The sequence below is a fragment of the Bombus huntii genome, unplaced genomic scaffold (assembly GCF_024542735.1).
Source record: "Bombus huntii isolate Logan2020A unplaced genomic scaffold, iyBomHunt1.1 ctg00000090.1, whole genome shotgun sequence".
Classification (NCBI taxonomy): Eukaryota; Metazoa; Arthropoda; class Insecta; order Hymenoptera; family Apidae; genus Bombus; species Bombus huntii.
This window is the reverse complement of record NW_026099345.1, coordinates 52501-62500: the sequence shown is the minus strand read 5'-3', so window position 1 is coordinate 62500 and position 10000 is coordinate 52501. Positions and strand designations below refer to the sequence as shown.

The following is a 10000-nucleotide window of genomic DNA, read 5'->3' as shown; positions in this document are numbered from 1 at the left end:
TACGGCTGATACTTTCGGGGCTTGTAAAAAAGCACAGAGCGTGTAAAACGCAACGACGACCCATCGATGCGACGGTCCTCGTTGTTGTCAGTCGCTTTCGCGAAGAGACGGAGTGGGCATTCGATCCCTGGGGCTGTACGAGAGTCTTAAGAAAAGACGGTAGATTATGGCAAAGTTTCGCACGCCATCGAGTTTAGGTTTTTTTTTTTGGTTCTCTCTTCTCTCCTCTCTCGACCGAGTTCCCATATTTGCTTTCTCTCTCAGTCTCGCCAAATATAATATTCTTTTAAGACGACGTCGGGGGCGCGGACCTTCGTGCGTCGAACACCGGCAAACGTAGCATATATCGCCTGATATGAAAAAAAAAATCGGTCACGAGGAGAACACTACGAGTATATACGTTCGATAACCGATACACGAAGCGGTGCATAAGCGGGCGGTCGCCCTCGTAAGGACGACTCACGACGCCGCGAGCACTCACGCAGGTCCGTGACCGGTTCTCTCCGCTCTTATTCGTATCCCTTCGTATACCTTCGTCCGACTCTGAAACGTTCTCTTATAATTTTTAAGAAGAACGACGGCGGGTTGTCAAGGCAAGAAGGGACAGAGAGAGACAGAGGTAGAGTTTCGTAGTCTCCCGTGAACACGATAGATTATATATCGAGCATGCGTACGACTTGCACGGTCTCTGCACGACCGCGACGAACGCCGACGAGCGTCCAACAATCGCTCGTACGTCGCGTATGTTCTCTCCGTCCGCTCTTATTCGTATCCTCGTTCTTGTACCTTCGTCCGACTCTGAAACGTTCTCTTATATAAAGAAGAACGACGGCGGGTTGTTAAGGCAAGAAGGGACAGAGAGAGACAGATACGGAGAGTAACGATACGCAACGCAAGCAGTCTTAGGTTTACGTGAGCAACCCTCAGCCAGGCGTGGTCCAGGAATTGTATCCGTGGACCGCAATGTGCGTTCGAAATGTCGATGTTCATGTGTCCTGCAGTTCACACGTTGACGCGCAATTAGCTGCGTTCTTCATCGACCCACGAGCCAAGTGATCCACCGTTCAGGGTAATCTTTTATAAATTTACAACAGTTCAATACTCAAATGTACTCTTCTCGGTTCTAGCGAAGCCGAGTTCCGTCACGTTCGACCAACGGGAATCGAACGCGCAGAAGTCGCCATAGGATTGACGACACAAAAACGTTCGAAAAAAAAAGAAAACGACGAACGCGCGAAGATACGCGCGTTCGCCGGCCGGGCGTAAAGTACATTATGATATATAACAACCATCGAGATCGAAGCTCCGTTCGTCAGGAAACGACGGGGATATATACACCCGATTCTGAATCCTCTGTACAGCACACGATCTCGCGAACGAGTAAGCACGGTGGCTAGCCCATGTTATATATGTGTTTGATTCTACTCTCTCGTCCAATTATTCAAGAAACAGCGCGCGTGCATCTCTCCATCGTTCGGGTGATAGTAAAGATTCGATGGGATTCGCGCGGCCGTCCGCCTCGAGCGGTCTTTCGTCCCAATATCCAGAAGCAGAGTTTGAAAAACTCTAGCGACGGCACGGGTGTCCGACTCACGACATCGAGGTTTCGAAGCCGGCGATCCCCTCCGAACGGATGGCGACCACGCGACCGACTGAAAGCATGAAAAATCGACGAAAGATAGAACACATCTCCGTTCGGGTGGTGTTTTTTCTTTAAAAAAAAAAAAAAAAACAAAAATTCGATGGGACTCGCAGCCATCGTCCTCGCGCGGTCTTTCGTCCCGATATCCAGAAGCAGAGTTTGAAAAACTCTAGCGACGGCACGGGTGTCCGACTCACGACAACGAGGATAGACAGCCGGTCCCCTCCGAACGGGTTATGCGACGATAAACTCGATGAAACTTTAGTCTCGTTCAGGTAGTGTGTGTCTTGTAAATCAAAAATTCGATGGGACTCGCATCCATCGTCCTCGCGCGGTCTTTCGTCCCAACATCCAGAAGCAGAGTTTGAAAAACTCTAGCGACGGCACGGGTGTCCGACTCACGACAACGAGGATAGACAGCCGGTCCCCTCTGAACGGTATATTATATATGAGATGATAGACGACAAACTGGATGAAACTTTAAGTCTCGTTCAGGTAGTGTGTAAATCAAAAATTCGATGGGACTCGCATCCGTCGTCCTCGCGCGGTCTTTCGTCCCGATATCCAGAAGCAGAGTTTGAAAAACTCTAGCGACGGCACGGGTGTCCGACTCACGACAACGAGGAAAGACAGCCGGTCCCCTCTGAACGGTATATAATATGAAACTTTAAGTCTCGTTCAGGTAGTGTGTAAGTCAAAAATTCGATGGGACTCGCATCCGTCGTCCTCGCGCGGTCTTTCGTCCCGATATCCAGAAGCAGAGTTTGAAAAACTCTAGCGACGGCACGGGTGTCCGACTCACGACAACGAGGATAGACAGCCGGTCCCCTCTGAACGGTATATTATATATGCGATGATAGACGACAAACTGGATGAAACTTTAAGTCTCGTTCAGGTAGTGTGTAAATAAAAAATTCGATGGGACTCGCATCCGTCGTCCTCGCGCGGTCTTTCGTCCCGATATCCAGAAGCAGAGTTTGAAAAACTCTAGCGACGGCACGGGTGTCCGACTCACGACAACGAGGAAAGACAGCCGGTCCCCTCTGAACGGTATATTATATGAAACTTTAAGTCTCGTTCAGGTAGTGTGTAAGTCAAAAATTCGATGGGACTCGCATCCGTCGTCCTCGCGCGGTCTTTCGTCCCGATATCCAGAAGCAGAGTTTGAAAAACTCTAGCGACGGCACGGGTGTCCGACTCACGACAACGAGGATAGACAGCCGGTCCCCTCTGAACGGTATATAATATGAAACTTTAAGTCTCGTTCAGGTAGTGTGTAAGTCAAAAATTCGATGGGACTCGCATCCGTCGTCCTCGCGCGGTCTTTCGTCCCGATATCCAGAAGCAGAGTTTGAAAAACTCTAGCGACGGCACGGGTGTCCGACTCACGACAACGAGGATAGACAGCCGGTCCCCTCTGAACGGTATATAATATGAAACTTTAAGTCTCGTTCAGGTAGTGTGTAAGTCAAAAATTCGATGGGACTCGCATCCGTCGTCCTCGCGCGGTCTTTCGTCCCGATATCCAGAAGCAGAGTTTGAAAAACTCTAGCGACGGCACGGGTGTCCGACTCACGACAACGAGGATAGACAGCCGGTCCCCTCTGAACGGTATATAATATACATTATGCGACGGTAGACGATCAACTAGACGAAACTTTAGTCTCGTTCAGGTGGTGTAAAAAAAATTCGATGGGATACGCACGCACGGCTGTCGTCGTCCTCGAGCGGTCTTTCGTCCCAATATCCAGAAGCAGAGTTTGAAAAACTCTAGCGACGGCACGGGTGTCCGACTCACGACATCGAGGCTTCGAAGCCGGCGGCGTTCCCCTCTGAACGAACTTCGGCTAGACTAGTTACGAATCGTTGCTACACATCGTCTTCATCGTCGTCGTCGTCGACATCGACATCATCATCATATCATCATCATCATCATCATCATCGGTCATCGTCGCATAGCGGGCCAACATCCACGCGATGCGTCTTCGTTCTAGGTTACCCGATCCACGAGTATGTTACACGTGGTTTCGTTATTTCGAACGAAACGACATACGAAGAGCACACGCCCTTTGGGTAGGAAGCACGTTTCGAGAACGACGAGAGTTTCGATGAAAGAGACGAGAGAAGTCGACGCAGAAGGTATCCATGGATCTTCGAAGAGAACCTTCGAAGATGTATATCGGTATCCTTTCGCTCTGCGCGACTCGCTACAAGTTCTTTCGCTCTCGTCGACTCGTTCTAGACGCTTCGTTCGATCCCAAAGAGGAGTCTTCGATATGTCCCGTTGCTAGGAGGAGAACAAACGCAACACAGACCACGAAACATAGAAGAGAATAGGCGAGCATGATCACTCCGACACGAGGCACTTTAGAGATTTTCTTATTAGTTTGCATGGACTTTTATATTTCGTTTGTACGGTTTCCACGATGCAAATACGAAATACGAGATCGTGACGGCGGGTCTTTCTGTGTACGGCCTCTCGCAGGCGCCACGACTGCATTTCTCTTTACACCTGGTTTCCATCGTAATTTTTTCGTTTGATATCGAGCCTTAACTTTTGTTGGCTCTTTCGAAGCTAGAGTTCCCTTTTATTAGAATTTCATATATATATATATTATATGTTATATGTTTTATTCGGAGACGGCGGGTCTTTCTGTTTACGACCTCACGCAGGCGCCTCGAATAAGTTTCATTCGCATTTCGTTTTTATACTTGTATATATATATCTCTTCATCCCGATGATCGAGAGAGAGTGCCACCTTCTCTTCGTATAATTCCGTAGCTGGAGGGTCGTCTCCTCCTTAAGAATATTTCTATTCGTGCCAACGGAGGTTGCCAAGCTCCCTGGCGTTTTCGTTTGTTAAAGTATATAGCTTGTTAATACGTCGTATATACTTTCGTCGATACAGGAGGAGTACGGCTCCTTACCGACCATTGTGATATATATTTCATAGTTTTTATATGTGTTCAAGTCAAATTCTTTTGGTATCGTATCGTTAATGATCCTTCCGCAGGTTCACCTACGGAAACCTTGTTACGACTTTTACTTCCTCTAAATGATCAAGTTTGGTCATCTTCCCGGTAACATCGGCAATGCTTATCACATTGGCCGCGCACCAGTCCGAAGACCTCACTAAATCATTCAATCGGTAGTAGCGACGGGCGGTGTGTACAAAGGGCAGGGACGTAATCAACGCGAGCTTATGACTCGCGCTTACTGGGAATTCCTCGTTCATGGGGAATAATTGCAAGCCCCAATCCCTAGCACGAAGGAGGTTCAGCGGGTTACCCGGGCCTTTCGGCCAGGGAAAACACGCTGATTCCTTCAGTGTAGCGCGCGTGCGGCCCAGAACATCTAAGGGCATCACAGACCTGTTATTGCTCAATCTCGTGCGGCTAGAAGCCGCCTGTTCCTCTAAGAAGATTTGTTTGTACGTTGGTAGTAAAAACCCACCGACCGAAGCCGGGGGCCTTCGAGATACCATAAGTTACGTCTATTTAGCAGGCTAGAGTCTCGTTCGTTATCGGAATTAACCAGACAAATCGCTCCACCAACTAAGAACGGCCATGCACCACCACCCACCGAATCAAGAAAGAGCTATCAATCTGTCAATCCTTCCGGTGTCCGGGCCTGGTGAGGTTTCCCGTGTTGAGTCAAATTAAGCCGCAGGCTCCACTCCTGGTGGTGCCCTTCCGTCAATTCCTTTAAGTTTCAGCTTTGCAACCATACTTCCCCCGGAACCCAAAAGCTTTGGTTTCCCGGAAGCTGCCCGCCGAGTCATCGGAGGAACTTCGGCGGATCGCTGGCTGGCATCGTTTATGGTTAGAACTAGGGCGGTATCTGATCGCCTTCGAACCTCTAACTTTCGTTCTTGATTAATGAAAACATTTTTGGCAAATGCTTTCGCTTCTGTCCGTCTTGCGACGATCCAAGAATTTCACCTCTAACGTCGCAATACGAATGCCCCCATCTGTCCCTATTAATCATTACCTCGGGGCTCCGAAAACCAACAAAATAGAACCGAGGTCCTATTCCATTATTCCATGCACACAGTATTCAGGCGAAGGTAGCCTGCTTTAAGCACTCTAATTTGTTCAAAGTAAACGTATCGGCCCACCTCGACACTCAGTGAAGAGCACCGCGATGGGATATTAGTTGGACCGCCCGCGAGGAGCTAAGCCCACCGATAGGACGTACCACATAATGCCAGTTAAACACCGCGAGCGGTGAACCGACACTGTGACACACAGATTCAACTACGAGCTTTTTAACCGCAACAACTTTAATATACGCTATTGGAGCTGGAATTACCGCGGCTGCTGGCACCAGACTTGCCCTCCAATTGGTCCTCGTTAAAGGATTTAAAGTGTACTCATTCCGATTACGGGGCCTCGGATGAGTCCCGTATCGTTATTTTTCGTCACTACCTCCCCGTGCCGGGAGTGGGTAATTTGCGCGCCTGCTGCCTTCCTTGGATGTGGTAGCTGTTTCTCAGGCTCCCTCTCCGGAATCGAACCCTGATTCCCCGTTACCCGTTACAACCATGGTAGGCGCAGAACCTACCATCGACAGTTGATAAGGCAGACATTTGAAAGATGCGTCGCCGGTGCTAGATGACCATGCGATCAGCACAAAGTTATTCAGAGTCACCAAAACAAACGATGGACGGACAGACGAGCCATCCGCCACCGATTGGTTTTGATCTAATAAAAGCATTCCTACCATCTCTGGTCGGAATCTGTTTGCATGTATTAGCTCTAGAATTACCACAGTTATCCAAGTAAATGTAGGTATGATCTAAGAAACCATAACTGATTTAATGAGCCATTCGCGGTTTCACCTTAATGCGGCATGTACTGAGACATGCATGGCTTAATCTTTGAGACAAGCATATGACTACTGGCAGGATCAACCAGGGATCTTATTCGTATAACAATTCTTATAAATTTCGTTTAAGTTCTCTTCGTGTCGTAGGTGGGACGTAAGCACCGTACGACGAGACTTTTCGTTCTTAAGATAGATATATCTATAAAATATATCTCCTAGCGACGTTCGAGATACACCCATAGTTCAGTAATAATCTTCGAACGCCGCTCGCAGCCACTTTGTAATTCTCAACTCCACCTCCTCTCTTCTCTCTCTCTCTTTCTCATAGTCTTATATAAAATGTTTAGAATCGTACTTCTAAAGGAACATTTCCATAATGCTGTCTTCGTGTAAAAAGACTTATTAGAATATCTTAGCGGTAAAGCACGTATACGCACCTCACGCTGAACGAACAAGCGCGTATCCCAGTGCGTCGCGCTGGACATACCGTAAGAATATTCTTTCAATCGGTAGAACATTTTCGGCAGAAGACATACTACGCAAAGATAGTACGCTCCTACCGCCTCATCGGATACTTCTGCGAAAGCAGAAGTTTTTATAGAAAGCAGACGGTTATACTCTTTTGAATGAATCGATGCTCAGTTAGTACAAGCACACACGCATCTAACAATTTTTGTTAGAATACGTACACACAGGTCACCAGCTTCCCGACTCAGGGGAACCTTGCCACGATATTTGGTCATTACGTCCAGGACAGCGACCCGCGGCGCAGCAGTGTAGAGAAAAAACCAGAACGAGAACGGAGGAACAGTCGAGAAATAGCGTAAAATACACTAAGACTCGAGGAGCGGTGACTGAATTCTCAACCGAGGCCGTAGAATAGCCACGCGCTCAACGCTGTTCCGACCGAACCGTCCGGCTCGACGTCTCTCTTATAGATACGAAAGCGCCAGCCGGAAGGCCGGCGCCGGCCGGGCTAGCGGCCGCGCGCTTACGGTGCAAAACCTCCGTAGCAACGTACCGTTCGGAAGGGACGCTGGAACTTAGTCTCGCGAACGCTCGATCACTACTATACAAAGCCAATATCCAACCATCGAAATACATTACCAGACGTTTTATTAACATAATAGAAATGCATTTTTACCAAAAAATTAATTTTTTTTTTCACCGAAAAATTGCATCAGTAAACATACTCTTTTATCGAATACGGACAAAAAATAAGTTTATAATCAATTACAATACGTTAAAATAAGTAGAAATATGCAAAAAAATATATACCTTGTAACGTTAATTAACGAAAAAATTAGAAAAATATCCCAGTCGTGTCAGTTCGACGAACGCTAATTTTTTGAAAAAATCGATAAAAATGTTTAATCCCGACGTATTTAATAGAGATAGAACGATTCCCGTAAAAAAATTTATACCTTGTAACGCTTTTTAACGAATAAACTCGAAAAAACTTTTTCGCCCTCGGAATTTTTCTAAGTCCCAACGTACCGGCTCGGAATTTTTCTATGTTCCAACGACCGGTCGTGTCGGTCCAAACGTTTTTATATCCGTCTGCCGACGATATAAACGCTTAATCCCGACGTATTTTATCGAGTTATAACGATTTCTTGAAAAATATTCGTACGTTATAACGCTTTTTAACGAATTAATCGAAAAAGAGTGTTCGGTCCGAAAATTTTCTAAGTACGAACGACCGGCCGCATAGGTCCGTTTTTAAAAATCGTTCTCGGACGGAAATAAACCATTAATCCCGACGTATTTCGTCGAGTTATAACGATTTCTTGTAAAATATTCATACCTTCTAACACTTTTTAACGAGTTATTTGGAGGGGATCTTTCGGCCTTTTCGTAGCGGTGCGAAAAAATTCTAAGTTCCAACGTCCCGGTCACGTTGGTCCGGAGGGTGAAATTTTTTAAAAAAATAAAGTGAAATCGCTACTTTCGACTAGATTTCGTCGAAACGTAACGATTTCACGCAAAATTTCGATACGTTATAACGCTTTTTAGCGAGTTATTTCGAGTTGAACTTTCGGTACTTTCGTAACGGGGCGAAAAAATTCTAAGTTCCAACGTCCCGGTCACGTTGGTCCGGAGGGTGAAATTTTTTAAAAAAATAAAGTGAAATCGCTACTTTCGACTAGATTTCGTCGATACGTAACGATTTCACGCAAAATTTCGATACGTTATAACGCTTTTTAGCGAGTTATTTCGAGTTGAACTTTCGGTACTTTCGTAACGGGGCGAAAAAATTCTAAGTTCCAACGTCCCGGTCAGGTTGGTCCGGAGGACGAAATTTTTTAAAAAAATAAAGTGAAATCGCTACTTTCGACTAGATTTCGTCGAAACGTAACGATTTCACGCAAAATTTCGATACGTTATAACGCTTTTTGGCGAGTTATTTCGAGTTGAACTTTCGGCCTTTTCGTAGCGGTGCGAAAAAATTCTAAGTTCCAACGTCCCGGTCACGTTGGTCCGGTGGACGAAATTTTTTAAAAAAATAAAGTGAAATCGCTACTTTCGACTAGATTTCGTCGAAACGTAACGATTTCATACAAAAGTTCGATACGTTATAACGCTTTTTGGCGAGTTATTTCGAGTTGAACTTTCGGTACTTTCGTAACGGGGCGAAAAAATTCTAAGTTCCAACGTCCCGGTCACGTTGGTCCGGAGGACGAAATTTTTTAAAAAAATAAAGTGAAATCGTTACGTTCGACTAGATTTCGTCGATACGTAACGATTTCACGCAAAATTTCTATACCTTATAACGCTTTTTCCCGAGTTATTTCGAGTTGAACTTTCGGTACTTTCGTAACGGTGCGAAAAAATTCTAAGTTCCAACGTCCCGGTCACGTTGGTCCGGAGGACGAAATTTTTTAAAAAAATAAAGTGAAATCGCTACTTTCGACTAGATTTCGTCGATACGTAACGATTTCACTGATAATTTCGATGCGTCATAACGCTTTTTCTCGAGTTATTTCGACTCGAACGTTCGAACAGTGGCGAATATTTCAAAGTCCCTGCGACGCAACGATACGCTCTTACGCGTTGCTCGCTCGCTCCGCTCGCTCGAAAAAAAAATAGCCCAACCCAAAACCAATCCCTTTCGCGTTCGTTCTTCGATTTCATCGAAATCTTCGTTCGAACGCTCGGGATCGGTTTTGGGTTGGGCTATATTCGTCCGAGCGAGCGCAGCGAGCGAGCATTTGTCGCGATTATTTTCCTCGTTTTCGTCTCTCTCGTGAAACGGGAAAAAACGTGGAAAACGGGAAAAAACGGGAAAAAACGGGAAAAAACGCGAAGAAACGGGAAAAAACGCGAAAAAACGTTTAAAAATATTTGAAAAAGCGCGCGCGCGCGCGCGCGCAAGACGAGCTGCGCAGAACGGCGTACCTTAAGAGAGTGTTACCTACTCCGGCGCATACCCGCTGATTCGGAGGTGCGCGCGCAGCGGTAGCACGAGCGGCTAAGTCCAGCGGCGTATTGCTTTTTACTGGCACGCGACAAAGTTGCAGCGGCGTATC

General features: G+C 46.5%; 2 non-coding genes across 2 annotated transcripts; both read right to left on the bottom strand.

Annotated features, from left to right (window-relative positions):
* Window positions 1-917: 917 nt before the first annotated feature.
* On the bottom strand, window positions 918-1072 carry LOC126876697 (5.8S ribosomal RNA). The gene has a single exon (XR_007694446.1). It is a non-coding gene; the product is annotated as a 5.8S ribosomal RNA (ribosomal RNA).
* A 3567-nt stretch (window positions 1073-4639) lies between these two features.
* Window positions 4640-6562, bottom strand: LOC126876688 (small subunit ribosomal RNA). Its single transcript, XR_007694437.1, has one exon. It is a non-coding gene; the product is annotated as a small subunit ribosomal RNA (ribosomal RNA).
* Window positions 6563-10000: the final 3438 nt, after the last annotated feature.